Source organism: Papio anubis, chromosome 17, assembly GCF_008728515.1.
Source record: "Papio anubis isolate 15944 chromosome 17, Panubis1.0, whole genome shotgun sequence".
Lineage (NCBI taxonomy): Eukaryota > Metazoa > Chordata > Mammalia > Primates > Cercopithecidae > Papio > Papio anubis.
In genome coordinates, this window is record NC_044992.1 from 43,298,516 (window position 1) to 43,316,605 (window position 18,090).

The following is an 18,090-nucleotide window of genomic DNA, read 5'->3' on the forward strand; positions in this document are numbered from 1 at the left end:
ACTACAGGCACATGCCACCACGCCTGGCTAATTTTTTTGTATTTTTTGTAGAGATGGGGTTTTGCCATGTGGCCCAGGCTGGTCTTGAACTTTTGAGCTCAAGCAGTCCTCCTGCCTTGGTCTCCCAAAGTGCTGAAATTACAGGTGTGCTCCACCACACCTAACCAGTAGTGAAAATTAATAGGCGAATGCTTAGCCTCTTCTGGCATGTGGCATGTGCGTTCATTATGTGGCATCCCTTAAGAAGATAAGGGTGGAAATGGAGCTTTTGGGGAAAAAAATTTATTGAATAACTATTATGTGGTAGGAGCCATGTAAGAAGCTTCTACACAGATTAGAGTTTTCCAGAGTTTCTGGATCATTCAGCTTGTTGGGGTGACTCAGATGAGGGATTACGGATTTTCAACAAGGTTTCCCAGTGATTGTTAAGCTCAGACAAGTTTGGGAAACACCAGCAGATGAGCAAAGGCAAAGAAGGCTGTTCTGGCATGTAGCGGGTGGCACAAATGGGATAGAGAGGGACCTGAGGCCCATAGACAAGGGGGCAGCTGCTGGTGTGGTCCAGGCCAGAAGGATTAGGGACTGTTGGGGTGGACTAGTTATCTATTGCTGCATAACAGATTACCCCAAAATTTAGAGACCTAGGCCGGGTGTTGGGGCTCACGCCTATAATCCCAGCACTTTGGGAGGCTGAGGTGGGTGGATCACCTGAGGTCAGGAGTTTGAGACCAGCCTCAACATGGAGAAACCCCGTCTCTACTAAAAATACAAAATTAGCTGGGCGTGGTGGTGCGTGCCTGTAATCCCAGCTACTCGGGAGGCCGAGGCAGGAGAATTACTTGAACCCGGGAGGCAGAGGTTGTGGAGAGCCAAGATCACGCCATTGCACTCCAGTCTGGGCAACAAGAGCAAAACTCCGTCTCAAAAAAAAAAAAAAAAAAAAAAATTTAGAGACCTAAACCAATTACAACCATTGATTGCCTCACATAGCTTCTGTGGGTTAGGAATCTGGGAGCAACTTAGCTGGGTAGTTCTAGCTAGAGGTCTCTGGAGAGATTGCAGTCACGTGTCACCTGGGGCTGCAGTCATCTGAAGGCTTGACTGGGGTGGAGGAGCCACTTCTAAGATGGCTAGCTCACCTGGCTGGCTGTGACCCTGCCAGCACATGGACCTCCCCATAGGACTGCTCAATTGTCCTTACAACATAGCAGCTGGCTTCCCATAAAGCAAGTGATCTAGGAGAGAACAAGGAGGAAGGTTTGTCTTTTATGACATCTCACACAATCGTTTCTGCAATATTCAATTGGTTATAGACTTGAGCCCTGTGCAGTGTGGGAAGGGACACAGAGCACAGATTTCAGGAGGCAAAGTTCATTATGCACCATATTGCAGGCTGGTGACCACAGGAGGAGACCTGATCACCTCCATTTTACAGGTGGAGAAAACTGAGTTCACTTAGTTTCTCCAGGTCATCCAAAGCATAGGCTGGAACTCTGATCCTCCTCTCTGAGCCCAGCAACTCTCCACTACCCCTAAGCTCCTGACAGAAGAAACCGCTGGTGGTAAAGCCCAGATCTGTGTTCCCCCAGTGGGGAGAAGGAGAGGGGTAACAGTTGGGCCTCCCAGGCCTGCAAAATAAATATAATCACATGTTTGCCTTTGCAAAAGGAAAGCTCCCAGGCGGGTGGGGGAGGGAGGGACTTTCTTCCTCTAAACATGCTTCTGCCCTGGTAGCTGGTGTTTTCCATTTAAAACCACACTCGAGATGGCTGAGAAAATGTACTTGATCCTGGTGCATTTTTCAGAAATTCAACCTGTTGGGTTTCTTGCCCTTTTTCTGGTGACCCCAAGGATGGGCTCAACCCAACATACAACCTTTGTGGCTCACTCACAGGGTGGTCCCAGACCCAGGTTTCACCCTCTCTGAGCTGCCAGGAGCTGGGGTGGCTGCCAAGTCTCTCCCAGTATGAGATAAATAATCTTCATGTCTTGATAGCAGTAGATTTTGGGGAAGAGTGACCTTAGGCCAGGGAGACCTCTGCTTTAAAAAGGGCCTGAGAGCAGGACCTGTCTGTGCCTCCCTGTGGGGTTCCTTAAGAGATGAGGCCTGTGTCTCTCCACAAACGGTAGCCCTTAGAGTGGGGCCACGCCGCCCTCCTCGGCAGACAGTGAGTTGCAGACAGATGGTCAGTGGCTGATGGCTGGAACAGGATAGGAGGTGACTGGGGGTCCTCCCCTGCCTTCTGCTCCTTTCTTCTATAGCCGCCCCCGCCCCCCAGTTTTTTTTCTCCCGGTTAACCAGAGCCAGGCATGGGGAAGAAGAAGATTAGTAAAGAAACAAAATTAAAAGGACCAGAGAGTGGCCAAGGTGATAGATCTCAGAATGGCACTGCAGTCTCCACCTCCACTCCCCTTTGCGGACACGCCCCATCCCCTTGTATGTACATTGACCCCCCATCTCCCAGCTGGATGGCTTCACAGAACAGATGCTGCAGAAGGCCCTTTGGCGTATTGTGCAAATGGAGAAACTGAGGCTCAGAGAAGAAACACCACTTGCCTCAAAGCACCTACTGGGTCCACTACAGTGACAAGCAGCCTCCCCCAGGGGGGAGGCATTGGGCAGAGCCAGCAGTGGCCACCACCAGGGTCAGAGGTCACCACATTCCTTCAGGAAGCCCAACCCTTCTTAGGGGAGAGAGAAGGGAAAGAAGAGGCACAGGGGGTGTCGGACATCTCAGGGGCTCCCCATGGGGGATGGTGTCTGTGGAGCGGTGGCTGAAGGCAGTTGGAGCCCTCCAGGAAAGGGGGAAGGCAGGAGCGGCAGGAGGAACCCGGTCCCCAGGTGGCCTTAGGCAGGTAGAACCAGCCCTCCATGCCTCAGTTTTCCTTCCAGAAAATGGAGATTTGTTCTTCCAGTCTGGCCCTACTTCCAATTATACAGCAGAGCCTCTTCCTGTTGACCCTGGCCTCTAAGCACTGAGGACATGAACTTGGCCTCTTCTCTCCTGACCTCTGACCCCCAGTTTCCTCTGTGGTGGGGTTGGAGGAAAGCAAATAAATCCTATGGGAGGATTAGGGTCACTCAGGTCACCCGAGAGCTCAGATTGCAGCAGAGTGGATGGAGGCGAGGTTAGAGGGACTTCCTGGCCCAGCAGTCCTGCAGGGCGTGACCACCTCCTCCTGGGTGGGACCCTCTCTCCTGAGACAGCTCTTCATACTCCTCTTCCCCAGGGGCAGAGGATGGGCATGGAGATGTGGGGGGTGCCAGACTCCTGGATGCTGGGGGTCCCCCTCTCTGCCAGCTTCAGAGCCCACAAGCCACCTGTCCTCTTACAAAGCCACAGAGACCCTGAGCAGAGAGGGGCCACATTCTGGTGACCACACTCTCACCATAGCTCTGCCCCTCGGCTTCCTGCCTGCGGGAGGCCATGGGGTGGGATACAGGGTGGGAGAGAAGATGACTGTGGAGGAGATGGGCTGGCCATGGATTAGGGCTAGCTGTCCAACTGTAGGGGAGGGCATGGAGAAGACGAACTTTCCAAAAACAAAAGCAGAAGCGGCAAAATATCCCATTAGGAAAAGCTGATGGCAGGTCCTGCCCTTTGAGTCCTTCGTTCAACCCTCAGAGTGCTAGGAGAGATCCAGACAACCCCCAAAAGCAGTTGTCTAGTACTACTCTGGCTAGTTGTCTACCACTTCTCTGGCTAGTACAGAGAAGGCTCAGGAGACAGGACTGGGCAGGGAGGGCTGCAGATTTTTAATAAATAAATGAGAATTTATCCGATCATTACAATGATGAGATAATAAAATAGGCTGGTATGATAGAGAGTGCCTGGGGGCTGCGACAGATGGTGTAGTCATGGAGGGCCTCTCTGAGGAGGTGATACTTAAGCTGATGCCTGAAGGCCAAGAAGGAGCTAACCAGATTCAGAACTTGGGGGTGGGGGAAGCATTCTGGGCAGAAAGAGCAGCAGGTGTAAAGGTTCTGAAATGGGAATGACCCTGAAATCCCTGAATGTGAATGAGTTTGGTAGATTTAGAGCCAGAAGAGAAAGGCCAGAGTAAGTGGAGTGAGACTGGCCAGAGGTGGGATCAGAGAGATAGCCAGGGGCTAGATTGCATATGGCTTTGGAAGGTTAAGGCAAGGAGGTTGAATTTTCTCCTAAATGTGATGGAAAGCCATGAGAGGGTTTTGAGTAGCAGAGTGACGAGATCTGATTTATGTCTAAAAGGTCCTTCCTGCTGCTGTGCAGAGAAAGGATTGCAGGTGCCAGCATGGAGGCCAGGAGGGGAGAGCAGACCCCCGCTGTTGCAGTGTCCGGCTGAGAGCTGCTGGCGGCAGTGGACACAGAGAAAAGAGCCTGATTCTAGGTTTAGTTTAGAATCAGAGCCAGCAGGCTTTGCTGACAACTGGCTGTGGCTGAGGGTCACAGGGAAGAGTAGAGATGACGCCTGGGCTTTGGGCTGGAGCCACCGAGAGGCTGGTGGTGCCTCGCTGCGGACTGCATTCTCCATTCATCCTCTGTGCTGCAAGCCCAGGGCTCCCTCTGCGGAGGCTGCAGACAGTATTCATTCATGGATTCCAGCAGGAGGTATTTTCTGAGCGTCAGCCAGGCCCCTTCCAACCCCTAGCCCTGCCCTGCCCTGCCCAGCCCCTGCCCAGAGTCTGCTCTATTTCTGACAGCCAGGGTGGACAGCTGCCCTCCCCTTCCAGCCTGGTGGGTGTGTGCTTTCATGCCCTGCCTCGGCCCAGATGTGGGGTGGAGACATTAGTGACCTTGGAGAACTTGAAAATCTCTCCATGTGGTGAGATACTCTGGAGGAGTAGGGGGGGTGTGTGTGTGTTGGGGCTTGTTCTGTCCAGGGAGCAAAGCCTCAACCCATCCCTGGACCCAGGAGGGCAGGCACTGGTGGACATTTTTTGTCATTGTGAAGTGTAATGAATTCATGACAGTACAGGGAGTCTTGGGTGCCTGGAGCAAGACGCTGCCAAAGAAAGGTTCTCAAAAGTGCCTATGCCTGGAGATGATCCTCTTCCACTAAAGTCCTGAGAAGTGGAGGATAGTGGCTGGATAGCGACTTACCAAAGGTCACACAGCAATTTCTCAAACAAAGCCTTAGGTCTTTTTTGTTCTGGGCAACTTGAGATGAAGCTCAGAGCACCACGGGACGGATCTCTGTTCTCTTTGAGCCCCGCCCTCTCTTGTTCCCAAAGCCTTTCCTCCTGCCCCCAGTGCTCTTCCCATTTTCCAGCTGCACCCCATCTCCTCCTCCTCTAGGAGGCCACCCCTCACCACTCACACCTGCCTGGATGTCCCCTGTGTCACTCCCTAGGACCCCGCCCAAGCCCTAGCCTGCCCTCGGAAGCCGCTCCGTGGCTGGGGTGCCCGGTGGGGTCGGTCGCATCCGATGGCAGCTCCGTGTCAGCGTCCCCGCCCCCACCCCGAGCCCCAGTCTGTCAGCCGTGATGGATGCCGGGCAGCGGTCCCTTGGAACGGATCCGGGATCTAAAAGCCTCACGCAGCCTTTCCTGGGCGGGAGGCGCGGGGGAGGGACACGGGGGGTCCCCGAGAGCCCGGCTCCCTGCCATGAATCAGTCCCCGGCCCAGCCAATTAGCGCAGACAAGAGCCCAGCGATGAATCATGAGCCATTAGGGCCGACTCGCCCCTCCCTCCCACCAAAGTGGGGCCCTGGCTCTGGCGGGGTGGGGAGTGCTGCTTCTCTCTGGACGGCCTCCCCCTCTCCAGCGCCCTTTCCATTCAGAACCGCTGAGAAGACCCTCGCGCCGGGAAGCTGCGGTGGGCAGGGCCGCATGCGGGTCATTTGCGTGCCATTGGCATGGCGCGAAGACATTGGATGCTCCCTGACACGGGCCCTCCCACCTGCCCCGTCCACCCTCCAGACGGGTTCACCGTGAGAAAAGACCCCGCCAGTGACCCCTTAGCGCAGCCAGGGAGCAGGGCGCCTGCCCCTTTCCTTCATCTTCCTCAGCGAGGCAAGACCTGCGTTGCCAGGTCCTAAGAAATAAGAGCACTGGGCCGGGCTCCGGGATCACCCAGGCCAACTCCGGCCATCCAAACTTGCCACCTCCTCTAGCAGAGGAGGGAGTGGAAGCCCACAGAAGGCAAGGGCGTATCAGAGACCTAGCTCGGCCAGGCAGTGAACAACCACACCCAGTCAGCCTAGCCAGAGCCTAGAGCCACCTGCCTTAGTCCTTGGGAGTCTCTGTATTGATGTTCTTTGCAGCCGGCTGAAGCCCCAAAGCTGCACTCTAATGACTAGTCAATGGTTGGCATCAAGGCAGTGTCAGGGGAGGAAGTCCTCTGTCTGGACCCACTTAGGTAGTAATGAATTTGGGGAACTAGAATTGTACTGAGGGAGTCAAAGAAGGTGGAGGGAGAAACAGCCAGTTTGTGGCTATGAGACAAGGTTGACCATGACTTGGTCTCATTTGATCATTGCTATTACTGTCCCATTTTATAACTGAGATTACTGAGGCTTGGAGAGGATAAGGGACTTGTCCGAGGACCCAAGTAAGAACATAGGAGCTGGATTGGAACCCAGGTCTGTTTGGCTTCAGAGCTTGAGTAGATGATCTCCGAGCCACACAACTCTGATTCTGTCCTGAACGCAGCCTCATTTAGCCACCTGCCTATGTGACATGGCCAACCAGCTGTCCCACAGATACCTCTAACTCACTGTGTTGAGACCTGAGCTCATTATCCCTCCCTCCCCAGTCCATTCCTCTCTTCTTTGCGAAAGGTACCATTAGCCACTGGCTGCCCAAGCCAGGAACGTGGGGATACTCCTCCCTCTGCCTTTTCCCATTCCATATCTGACCAGGCATGTGGGTGTGGAATCTGGCCAGTTTTGTTGTGAAATGGGAGCCTCATGGGACCTCTTCTTCCCAGCTGTGTGTCCGTGGTATGGCTCAGACCCTGGGCCTCTCTCACCTGGAAACTTTCAGTACTCTCCCAGTGGGTCTCCAGGGTCCTTCCCTTCAATTCTTTCCTCTATGCTGCTGCCAGAGTGCACTTCTTCAAGTGCAATTGAATACTTCACTTTCTACCCTTAAAAAATGGACTTCCCAGTACTTTCAAGATAAAACATTATGGTGGCTCACTCCTGTAATTCCAGTACTTTGGGAGGCTGGGGCAGGTGGATCACTTGAGGCCAGGAGTTCGAGACCAGCCTGGGCAACATGGCGAAACCCCTTCTCTACTAAACATACAAAAATTAGCTGGGCGTGGTGGCACACGTCTGTAATCCTAGCTACTTGGTTGACTGAGGCATAAGAATCACTTGAACCCAGGAGGTGGAGTTTGCAGTGAGCCAAGACCACGCTACTGCACTCCAGCCTGGGTGACAGAGCTATGCTCTGTCTCAAAAAAATACATAAGTAAATAAAAAGTCTCAAAAAGATAGAGCATTAAAGGGCCTTTGCAGGTGGGCACAGAATACCTTTCTAAACCCATCTCTGGCCACTTGCCCCTCAGGATCCAGCAAGTTACTGGGCACGTGGGACTGCTTACCTTGCCCAGAATGTACCAAGGATCTTCCCTCCTCTCAGCCTTGGCTCCTGCTGTCAGCTCTGCTAGGAATGCCCTTTCCCCATCTCCACCTGGCAACTTGCGCTCTCCTCCTTCCACCATCTCTGAAGCTTCCCCCTCCCTGCCCAGGCAGGATGAATTGCTGTCTCCTCTGTGCTCCTCCAAGCACTTTGCTCGAATTGCTAGCCTAGCACTTCCACACACAGTAGTGCGGTAAGCAGGGTGTCTGCCCCCTCCCTGCCTAAGAGGCCTGGGGCAGGGGCTATGACTTGCTCAGCTCCGCTTCTGTGATGGGGTCTGGCACGTTAGACATGTTCAATACTGGTTTGATGGATGGGCGAACTGCCCTCTCTCCTCCTTCTCTACTCTCCACCTTCCTGTTTGGCCTGTCTCCCGAGTTGAAGCCATCCACTTAAAGACGTCTTGCCAGAAGGCAATCTGGGAGTTGGCCAGTCTCTGTGACTCCCGGACCCACAAGTACCTGATCTGGACAACCACATGGACCAGCCACTCGGAGAACACAGATTGGGGTCAGGAAATCTGGATTCTGAACCTCCATGGGAGACCATGAACAAGTCACCTCTCTTCTGTGGCCCTTTGTTTCCTTATCTGTTTAATGAGGTAGAGGGTAGATGACGCTTCTGAGGTCCCTTCCAGCTCTGATGTTTTATGAATTTGTTGCTTTCTGGTTCCATGGCCTGTGCTTGACGGTTGGCATGGTATGTGAATGAGAAGCAAGAGCTGTGTATTGGAGGTGGGCTGTCCAGGGCAGACAAGCCATTCTCCCAGGAAGTGACTTCTGAGAAAATAAGGGATCAGCTGGAGAAGAGGTCAGGGCAGACATACACTGAGAGGATGGCTGTAGCTCTCCTGAGTCAGTTAATTGTGAAAATCAATGGTGTGGCCAGAGGCAGGAGACAGGGAAAAGCCTGGGGGATGGAGACTCCCAGGGAGTGAATGGGGTGGGTGTGGCATCCTTTCCCAGGGCTGGTCCAGGGGATTCTATAGACAGAGTGAGGCCCAGGTGGGTTGGGGTTCAGGGATGGAGCAATGCAAGGGAAAAAGCCTGGTATTAGAATCTCAGGGAGAAGGACACATAGAATGTAGGTGCAGTGAAAATGCGCATTATATAATGTTCAAGAGAAATCCATTGTTGTAAGTTTAGATGGACTCCGGGTGCTGGAGACAAGCCGTTTGCTCCTTGTTCCCAAGTACAGACTTGGGTCCTAGTCCTGGCCCTGCCACTGACTCGTGTTGATATGGTTTTGAGCAAGTCCCTCTTTGCCTTTGAGCCTGTTTCCCCACCTATAAAATAACAAGTTTACCATCTCCAAGGTCCTGACACATACAAGGTGCTCCCACCAAGGGTTCTGCCAGCCTCAGTCCACCCACCACCTGTTTACCACCTCTGACCCTTCTATCCAGGTTTCTACCGCCAGCCCCTGGGTTCCTCCATGCCTTGCTGGCTTTCTCTGGATTTTTTCCCATAGCAGTCCCTGCCTGGCTCTGCTTCCCAACTTCCCACTTCCAGGCAGGCCTTCCAGCCTCTCTCAGATCCTGGTTTGGGCACTCAGGCTGGTGGGAGCACAGGTTGTTGTAGGCCAGCTGGGGCCTCCCTCCCCTTCCCCTCCTTCTCTCCCAGTTGATACCACTCAGCCCTCACTCACTCCATGGAAGGAAATAAACAGCTGCTGGGGTGTCCTGGGAGGGAAGACACGGACCTTTGTTGGGAAGGGCATCCAAGGGGAGCCTGGTTGGGGGAGGTGGTAGGAAGGAGTGGGGACCTGGAATAAGCCACTCTCCTTTCATCAGCAGCCTCCCAGTATTTCACTCCATTTGGTGTGGCAGAAAGGAGCTGCCAGCATTGACCCTGAGTGTGGACAGAGCCATTCCCTCAGCAGTGAGCCCCCGGCCACCCCTTTGATCGCCCCTCGCCCGCTCCCTAAGAGGCTGTTAACATCCTTCTTTATGGGGCTGGGGACGGAGCCAAGACTCTCTCCTCATCTGGGGCCCCCAGGCGGCTCCCTTTGTACTTCTTCCCATGCCCAGCGCCTGCCGTGGGGGACTAGCCTGTCCCGCCCCAACAAAGACTGTAAGTGAGAAGTCCTGAGCCTTGAACTAGTTAGGTGAGCTGATGGGAGGAACAGTCTGCGCTTACAGGGGGCTCCCAGTCCACTTTGGGGAGGGGAGCAAGTAGAAGAAGAGACGGACCAGCAGAACAGAGCTGGGAAGTGGCCTCAGGTGAGCTTCCTGGAGGAGGAGGAAAGGAGAGCACAGGGGAGCAAGGCAAGGAAAAAGAGGGAGGAAGGGTCTATGTGAGACTGAAAGGGAGAAGGGGGATTCTGTGGAGGAGGTGTGGGATGGATTTGTCCATCTGAAGCAGAAAGCCCAAGCCGGAGTGTGGAAAGAGTGGTAAAAGGGGTAGGGCGGAGAAATGGGCAACCTCAGAAGCTGAGATGGTGGTGCCGAGCCTCAACTGATTCATCTGTGAAATGGGCCTGACACCTGCTTCCCCCAGTTGCCGTGAGAATTCGCTGGGCCCGTGCCTATAAGGGCTCTGGCTGGAGATCACACTTCCTTCTCACGCATTTCCTGTCCTGCTTTTATTCCCCACTGCATCTAAGCCCAGAGGGGCCAGTTCCTCCTTGTTTCTCAGCATCTGGCCTCATCTAGAAACATCTGCCTCTCCTGCAAGAGGTCCCAGTTAAGGGTCTGAAGGAAGAAGTGGTGAAGGCAGGACTGCGGGTGGCTGGGCGGGCGGGGAAGCTGGATGGAAGGAACAGAGGCACATTTTCCTCATCCCCACCTCCTTCAGGCCTCATTCTACACAGATTTGCCATTCATCTCCCCAGATTCCCCTAACTCCTGGCTGCCCTCAATACACACACTCGCGCGCGCGCACACATACACACACACACACACACGCACATGCGCACACCTGTTTTCTCTCTCAACAATTCGGCGTAACCCCACCCCGACCCAGGACCCCCAGTAGAGGACCCCACTCTGCTTCCTCCAGCTTTTCCTTCAGTGGCTACCCAGCAATGGATTCTCCAGTTTTATTTCCAAAATTCTGGCCAATTTTGGATTCTTCTCCATAACATGTCCATGTTATTTCAATATGAAAATATTTTACCTCCCAGTTAAATTTTTCCCTGAAAAATCTTCCAGTGAGAAGCAGGGCCATATTTTATCCTTTGTTTTTTCCTGCTGAAGGCACCCAAGGAGGACTCAAGGGTCCCTGTGCCCCCATTTGAGTCATGCTGGCAGGGCTCTGTGCATACACAGAACCCGCAAGACAGAGCCTGCTGTCTCGAACAGGAGAGGAAGGCAAAGGCAATGTGGGAGAGGGGGTGTCCCCGGATCCCTGGCACCAGCCTTGGTCTCAGAAACTAGCTCAGTGGAGGTTGAGGGGGTTTGGGGGATAGTCAGAGTTAAAGCTGGAGTTGGATAAGCAGGTGTTATCCATGGCAAGAAAAGGAGATGGTACTCCTGTGGTCTGACCTCAATCTCTCCTGCTTTAGGGGTAGAATCCTGGGCTCATAGAATGTCCCTCAAGCTGGGCATGGTGGTGTGTGCTGTCATCCCTGCTACTCTGGAGGCTAAGGTGGGAGGATTGCTTGAGCCCAGGAGGTTGAGGCTGCAGTGAGCGGGGATCAAGCCACTGGACTCCAGCCTGGGTGATGGAGCAAGACCCTGTCTCCTCCTACAGTCCCATCCCTATGATTGCAGATGAGGCCAGACAGAGGGCTCACTTGAGACTCCAGAAGTCTTCATTCTTCCCAAATTGACTCATTCTCAGTTTCCAGGGTATGGTGGGCAGAATAATGGCCCCTCAAAAATGTCCACATTCTCATCCCCAGAACCTGTAAATATGTTACTTATGTGGTAAAAGGGATTTTGCAGATGTAATTAAGGATCTTGAGGTGAGGAGAATATCCTGGATGGTCTGGATGAGCTCAGTGTCATCATAAGTACTCTTATCAGGGAAAGAGGGAGTCAAGAGACTCACAGAGACATGAGGACAGAAGCTGAGGTGGGAGTGATGTGAGGATGGGGCCATGAGCCAAGGGATGCAGGCAGCCTCTAGTCAGTGGAAAAGGCAAGGGATCAATTCTCCCCTTGAGAAGGAACCAGCCCTGCTGACCCATTTCAGACTTCTGACCTCTGAGCTCAATTTGTTTGTAAGCCACTAAATTTGTGGTAATTCATCACAGCAGCAATAGGTAACTAATGCTAATTAATTGCAAACTAGTTACACAAGGCTTTGGGGTGAGAGGCTTTGTGGGCTCCAGTGGGGAACCCAGTGAGTCTTCCCCTCCACTTTCTTTCATCCTTACCCAGCATTAATTGCACATCCATGATGTGTCAAGCACATACCAACTTAATCATCACAGCCCTGCCTTCAAGGAGCTTCCAGTCTAGTGGGACTACAGACATGCAAACACACAAGAACCATATAGTAAAAGAGTGATTTTTGATGGTTGGTATGTACAAGCTGCAATCTGCATGGGGACAGGAGCCAGAAGTAAGGGAATACTTGGCTTTTGGAGCCAGAAAGGAGTGAGGTCTTGATCCTGACTGCTCATTTTGTGATGCTGGACAAGTTACTTATGGGGGACCTGGTTGCTCCCTGATCCACCTGGGGAGGTGAAGCGGGTGCTGCATTAGCTCATTGCATTATCCCTGTGAACCAGAGCCTCAGAGTGAGTGTGGGACAGGGGTGGAGGCTGGGGACAAGGAAGGATGCAGGTATTACTATGCCCTACCTATGCCTTAGTTTCCACATCTGTAAAGTAGGAAAAATAATCACTCCTATCTCATGGGGTTGTGAGAATTAAATGATGGTGCATGGAGACTGCTTGACACAGTGAGTGACACCTAGTAAGTGCTCCAAAAACAGGGAAGGCTTTACGGAGGAGCTAGAACTTGAGCCAGACTTGAAGGCCAAATAGGAACTTGTGGGACAAACAAACAGGAGGAAGCTCTTCTGAGCAGGAAAAAAAAAAAAAAAACCAGCATGAGTGAGGCACAGGGATAGGACGTGAACCTTTTGGGGAATTGCAATGAGATTCAGGCAGCTGAAGCCTAATGTGGCCAAGAAGCAGGAGAGGTGCTTGGAGAGTAGGCAAAGGCTGGACCACCAAGGACCTTTTATGTCTTTCTAAAGATGCTTTTATCCTGAAGCCAATAGGGAGCCACTGAAGGCTGTTGAAGAGAGGAGTGACTCAACTACATTTTTATGTTGGAAACAAATCTGTTTTCCAGGTTGGTTCCAAAGAGAGACAGGAACTGAGGGAAAGGATCCCATTCCAATTCAACCTGTTGGGGCAGGGAGGAGAAGGTGTTTCCTTTTTCTTTTTCTTTTCTTTCTTTTTTTTTTTTTTTTGAGATGGAGTCTCGCTCTGTCACTTAGGCTGGAGTGCAGTGGTGCAATCTCGGCTCACTGCAACCTCCACCCCTGGATTCAAGTGATTCTCCTGCCTCAGTCTCCCAAGTAGCCGGGACTACAGGTGTGCGCCACCACACCCAGCTAATTTTTATCTTTTTGGTAGAGATGGGGTTTCACCGTGTTGTCTGGGCTGGTCTCAAACTCCTGGCCTCAGGTGATCTGCCCACCTCAGCCTCCCAAGGTGTTTCCAATGTCCCCAACTGTGAACCCAGAGATGATCTCTGGAGGAAGGGGTTTCAGGAGAATCACAGCAAGTCAAAGGAAAAGATCCAAATACCTATTATCCATATGAGGAAACTGAGGCCCAGAGAATGTCATGCAGTAGTGGCAGAGACAGGACCAGATCCCAAATGTCCTGACTCACAGCCCAGTGCTTGCTCTAAAGTACCCTGACAGCCACAATCGCTGGATGAATAGCCAAGCTGCAGATGGAAGACTAAAGCAGAACAGGCAATCTCCCACATTGACTCTTTGGAGGGACAGTGAAGAGAGACTCTTGTGCTCTTGTCCAGTGTTTCTGGGGACCTGGTTGCTCCCTGATCCTCCTGGGGAGGGGGAGGGGGTGCAGCATTAGCCCATTACATTATCCTATGAAATGGAGCTGCAGAGTGAGTGCAAGATAGGGGCAGAGGCTAGGGGGCAGGAGGGGATGCAGATGTTATTATGCCCTACCTCTACCCTATGCCTGGCTGATGCTAAATTGTCCTCAGTGCCACGGAACTGAACCTGTGACAACACAATAGACTAAAAATAAACTGGGCATTTACCACTTTAAAGCCTTAGAGCCAAGTCTCCCCATTCAGTTGCAATGCCCCAGTGAGGCAGTAGACTGACCCCACGTGACTTTTGGGAATGAACACTGAGACCATCAACCCTATCAATGAGGGTTAAAAAACAACAACGAAGTACCACCTGACAACTTCAAATTATTTATTGATTCCTGAAAAGGAAAATGAAAGGAAGCTGGCCAAAGCCACCGAGTGCCAGTTGAATAAGTTATCAGGAGTCTTCTTGGATTGACGATGTGGCTCCGTTTGCAGCACTTAGCATCTTCTGCCTCAGAGGAGAGCTCTTGGTGGGCGCTCAGCCTACCTGCTTCAACTGCAAGCTCACTGAAGACAGACACCGCAGTTTGGCACTGTGCCTGACTGGCAAGAGGGCTCTTTTCCTCTTTTGCAGACTGTTGATGCAGCCTCCTAAGTACCCTCTTTGCCTCCCGTCTTGGCTCCTCCAGTCCACCCTACAGTCTTCCTAAGACACTGACTGATCATATCCTCTGATTCTGCTGAAACGCTTCAGGGACTCTCCACAGCTACAGCAATGACTCCCCAAGTATGCCCTGGGGCACATCAGTCCCAAGAGATGCTCCTGAAGAAACAGCTTGGGGCCAAAATAAATTTAGAAAATGCTCTTTACTGAAGCCCCTCAGCCCTTGGAGATTCACATTCCACATGAGCGTAATACGGGATCTGAGAAGTCTTGCAAGGTTAGCATGCAGCCAGGTTAGCGTATTTGATACCGTTTTCCCAGGCTTTTTCCATCACAGGCAATCTTTTTGCAAGCAGTGTCTACAAACAGCCCAAGACATAGTCCCACAGAACGTACTTTGGGAAGCAGTGAGCTGCACGGTAGAGCCCGAAGTTCAGTCAGGGAGGGGAAGGGCAGCGGTTGTGTGATGAGTCCCTGCCCAAGGGAACATGGTCTGTGGGAGCACTGAGGTGGCCGCGATGGCTCAGGCTGCAAAAGGGAAGGTGCTGGCTGTGTGCAGACACGACAGAGATTTGTGGGTCAGGAAAGTCCATCGGCAGCTCTCCTCTCTGCCTTCAGTCTCTTCATCTGGACACAGATATCCTGGGCATGTGTGTGTTTCTGGGCCTGGCACATCCTGAGTGAATCTTGGCCTCTTGAATCCAGCAGCCTCCTGCTGCAGAGTCACTGAGATGCTGTGCAATTATGACATACCCTCCCACCACAAAAGAACATTCCAGCTTGTCCAGGGGATGGTCACAGAGGCCAGTGCTCCACTGGATCCCCAGCAGCAGGAGCCTTCTGTGGTAGTAAAAGCATGGGCATCAGAGGCCGAGTCTGGGGTTCCCATCCTGATCCATCACTGACTAGGTGCTGTGGGGCCTTGGGTAAGTCACTCAATCTCTCTAAGCCTATTTCCTCATCTGTAAATTGGGAAATAATAGCTGCCTTCAGGGTTGTTGAGCCTGCATGGTTTGTTGTCCTGTGGTATCAGCCTCACCACCTCCAAAGTTCTCGAAGATCCCGAAGGTAGGATTAAGTCTCAACATTCATTCATTCATTCCATGCAAATACTTGTCAGTCACCTTCCCCGTGCTAGGAACTGGGGAAATGGTGCTGAGGAGAAACAGGCTGGGTCTGCGCCTGTGGGGAACATACATTCTGGTAGAGATTAAGTAATTCATTCATTTATTCAATACTGAGCAGCCACTGTGGGCCCGGCACTGTGCTGAGCTCAGGCCTCCTGTAGGTTTTCAAACAGAGTTTACAAAGTACTTACAAAGCACTTTTGCCATCATTGGTTAGTTTGTTCTTCGTGACAGTCTGGTAAGATAGGAAGTAGAGATTATCACCCCATTTGGTAGACAAGGAACTAGAGGATCAGGAAGATTAAGAGGAAAATTGAACTGGGAACCAAAATCTCTCTTCTCTCCATAGGCATTCACTGGAGGCCCACTCTGGGCCAGGCGCTGTGTTCACAGTGAGATGCAAACGTCCCTCTGGCTGTGTGGGTGGTGCTGACGGCCATTTGTTTGCCCCTCTATTGCTGCAGTCCCTGTTCCTCTCTGAGGCAATACCCTCTCCCAGCCAAGCCCTCAGCCACGGACTTTCCATACAACAGGGAGCATATAAGTTGATTCCTCGAATTCCACACCCTCAGCTGTCCCCACTTTGTAGCCCAGGAAATCCTTCCTGCACTTGACTTCAACACCTAAGGCCAAGGTTGGTCCCCCTACCGCCAGGGGCCTCCTTTGGGGTAGAGCAATGCTCAGGGAAGACCAAGATGACTCAGGCCCTCCTCAAATGCCAACATGTGAACCAGAAGCACACTAGACCCTGAGCTCCCAGCCAAGTGCGTGCTCGCTGTGGGGGCTACTCTGGGCCTTGGCCAGGGAGGAGCAGGTGGGAACAAGGAGCAGAGCATGCAGATCTTCCAAAGTGGATAGAGTCATAAACTGGAGCGGGAGAGGAGGAAAGGGTAATGAGGGGGCTGAATGATGAGCCCACCATCATTTTACTAAAGGCCTGGAAACTGACAGCAACGTGGGATCTTGGAGGGAGGTGCTGAATTGGGGGTGGGGTGGGGTGAGGGGTGTCAATATCACTCAACATCCAACTCACTGTCAGCTTAAATGAGCAAACCCCAGCTGAGCCAGAGAAGACTGACATATCCAGTATTCCCCAGATCCATCTGAATATCTCCTCCTTCTCCTCCACCTCTTCCTTCTCCTCTAGGAAGGCCCCTCAAGTCATCTCCATCCCCACAGGCGTGTTCCCTGTGTGCCTGCCTAGCTCTTGTGCCTATACCCTGTAACCTGGCTACTCTGTCTCCCTGTGTTCTGGGCATGCTCTATTTCCTCCATCAACCAGGGGCTCCAGGAGGTGAGCTGTAAGAGGTGGAGGTTCTTTTTTTTTATTTATTTTAGATGGAGTCTCACTCTGTCACCCAGCCTGGAGTGCAGTGGTGCGATCTCAGCTCACTGCAACCTCCGCCTCCCAGGTTCAAGCCATTCTCCTGCCTCAGCCTCCAGAGTAGCTGGGACTACGGGCATGTGCCACCATGCAGGGCTAATTTTCGTATTTTTTTTTATTTTTTAATTAGAGACAAGGCTTCACCATATTGGCCAGGCTGGTCGCGAACTCTTGACCTTGTGATCTGCCTGCCTTGGCCTCCCAAAGTGCTGGGATTACAGGCGTGAGCCGCTGCACCAGGCCCAGGTTGAGGTTTTTGAAGAGCATCACCTTTGCAGGTTCAGAGTATGGAATCTCCTTTGAAGCTCCCTCCACCTCGGCTCTCTTAATTCCCAGGCCACTGCCAGCTTCACCAGATCCTGAACTGTTCTGTGAGGTGTTTACAGCCTTTCTCCTGTGCTCCAGGCATGTGGCCTTCCACCTGGATTCTGTCTGCTCTTTCATCCCCTGGCCCTGGTTCCACCAACAGCTTCCTCCAGCCCTGTTGGCAGCAGTCTAATCTAAATCATGCTCACTGCGGTTTTCAGTACAAGGTTTTATCATCAGGTTATGTATGGGTATGGGTAGCCTGAAGGATGTGGGGTAGAACCAAGAGACAACTACCTGCCTGGGGAGAGCAAGCGGCGCTACTCTCACAGCTCACACCAATGCCTGCCTGACAGAATTTTTGTCTCCGTTAATTCATTTATCGCCAGGAGAAAGTCGAGCTGTCTCTTTCCTCTTTACAGGTGAGAAACGCTGCAGGCAGGAATCCAACCGTCATTCTTGACACCACCCTTATCTAATCCCCTGCCAACTGCTAGTTCAAGCCAGCATCAGCTCTCTCCTGGACCACTGCCACCGCCTCCTAACAGGATTCCCACCTCCGCTCTCATTACCCCCGATCTGCAGCCAACTTGAGATGATCATGTCACCCCTTCCACACCCAACACAACTCCAAAATGCAAAGAGGCTTCCTCTGTTCTTGGATCAAGGGTTTAAACATGATCTAGAAGGCCTTGCATTGTCAGTCTGCATCCACCTCTCATTCCTCTCTCTGCACTCCAGCCTTGTCTGCCGTCTCCCAGCACATTGTATATGCTCCCTCCTGCCACTGGGCCTTTGCAAATACTGTTTCCTCTGCCTGGGCTGTTCTTCCATCCCTTGGGTTTCAACTCAGACATTACCTTGTTAGAGAAGGCCCCCAGCTTCCCTCGCCGGTCAAATCCCCCGTACATACTCTTAGGGCATCATGTTCTTCGTTTTCTTTGCACTGACCACAGCTGTCATCCTGACTGCATTTGGGTGGCTATTTGATTGATGTCTGCTCCCCACTAAACTGCAGGCTCCATGAGGGCAAGAGCCAGCCTAGCCCAGTGCCTGGCACA

The 18,090-nt window shown here is 52.3% G+C and overlaps 1 long non-coding RNA gene across 1 annotated transcript; it reads left to right on the forward strand.

The window, feature by feature from the left end:
* The first annotated feature begins 14,676 nt into the window (after positions 1-14,676).
* Positions 14,677-17,732, forward strand: LOC103878758. Its single transcript, XR_639079.4, has 3 exons — positions 14,677-15,138; positions 15,689-15,973; positions 17,452-17,732. It is a non-coding gene; the product is annotated as an uncharacterized LOC103878758 (long non-coding RNA).
* Positions 17,733-18,090: the final 358 nt, after the last annotated feature.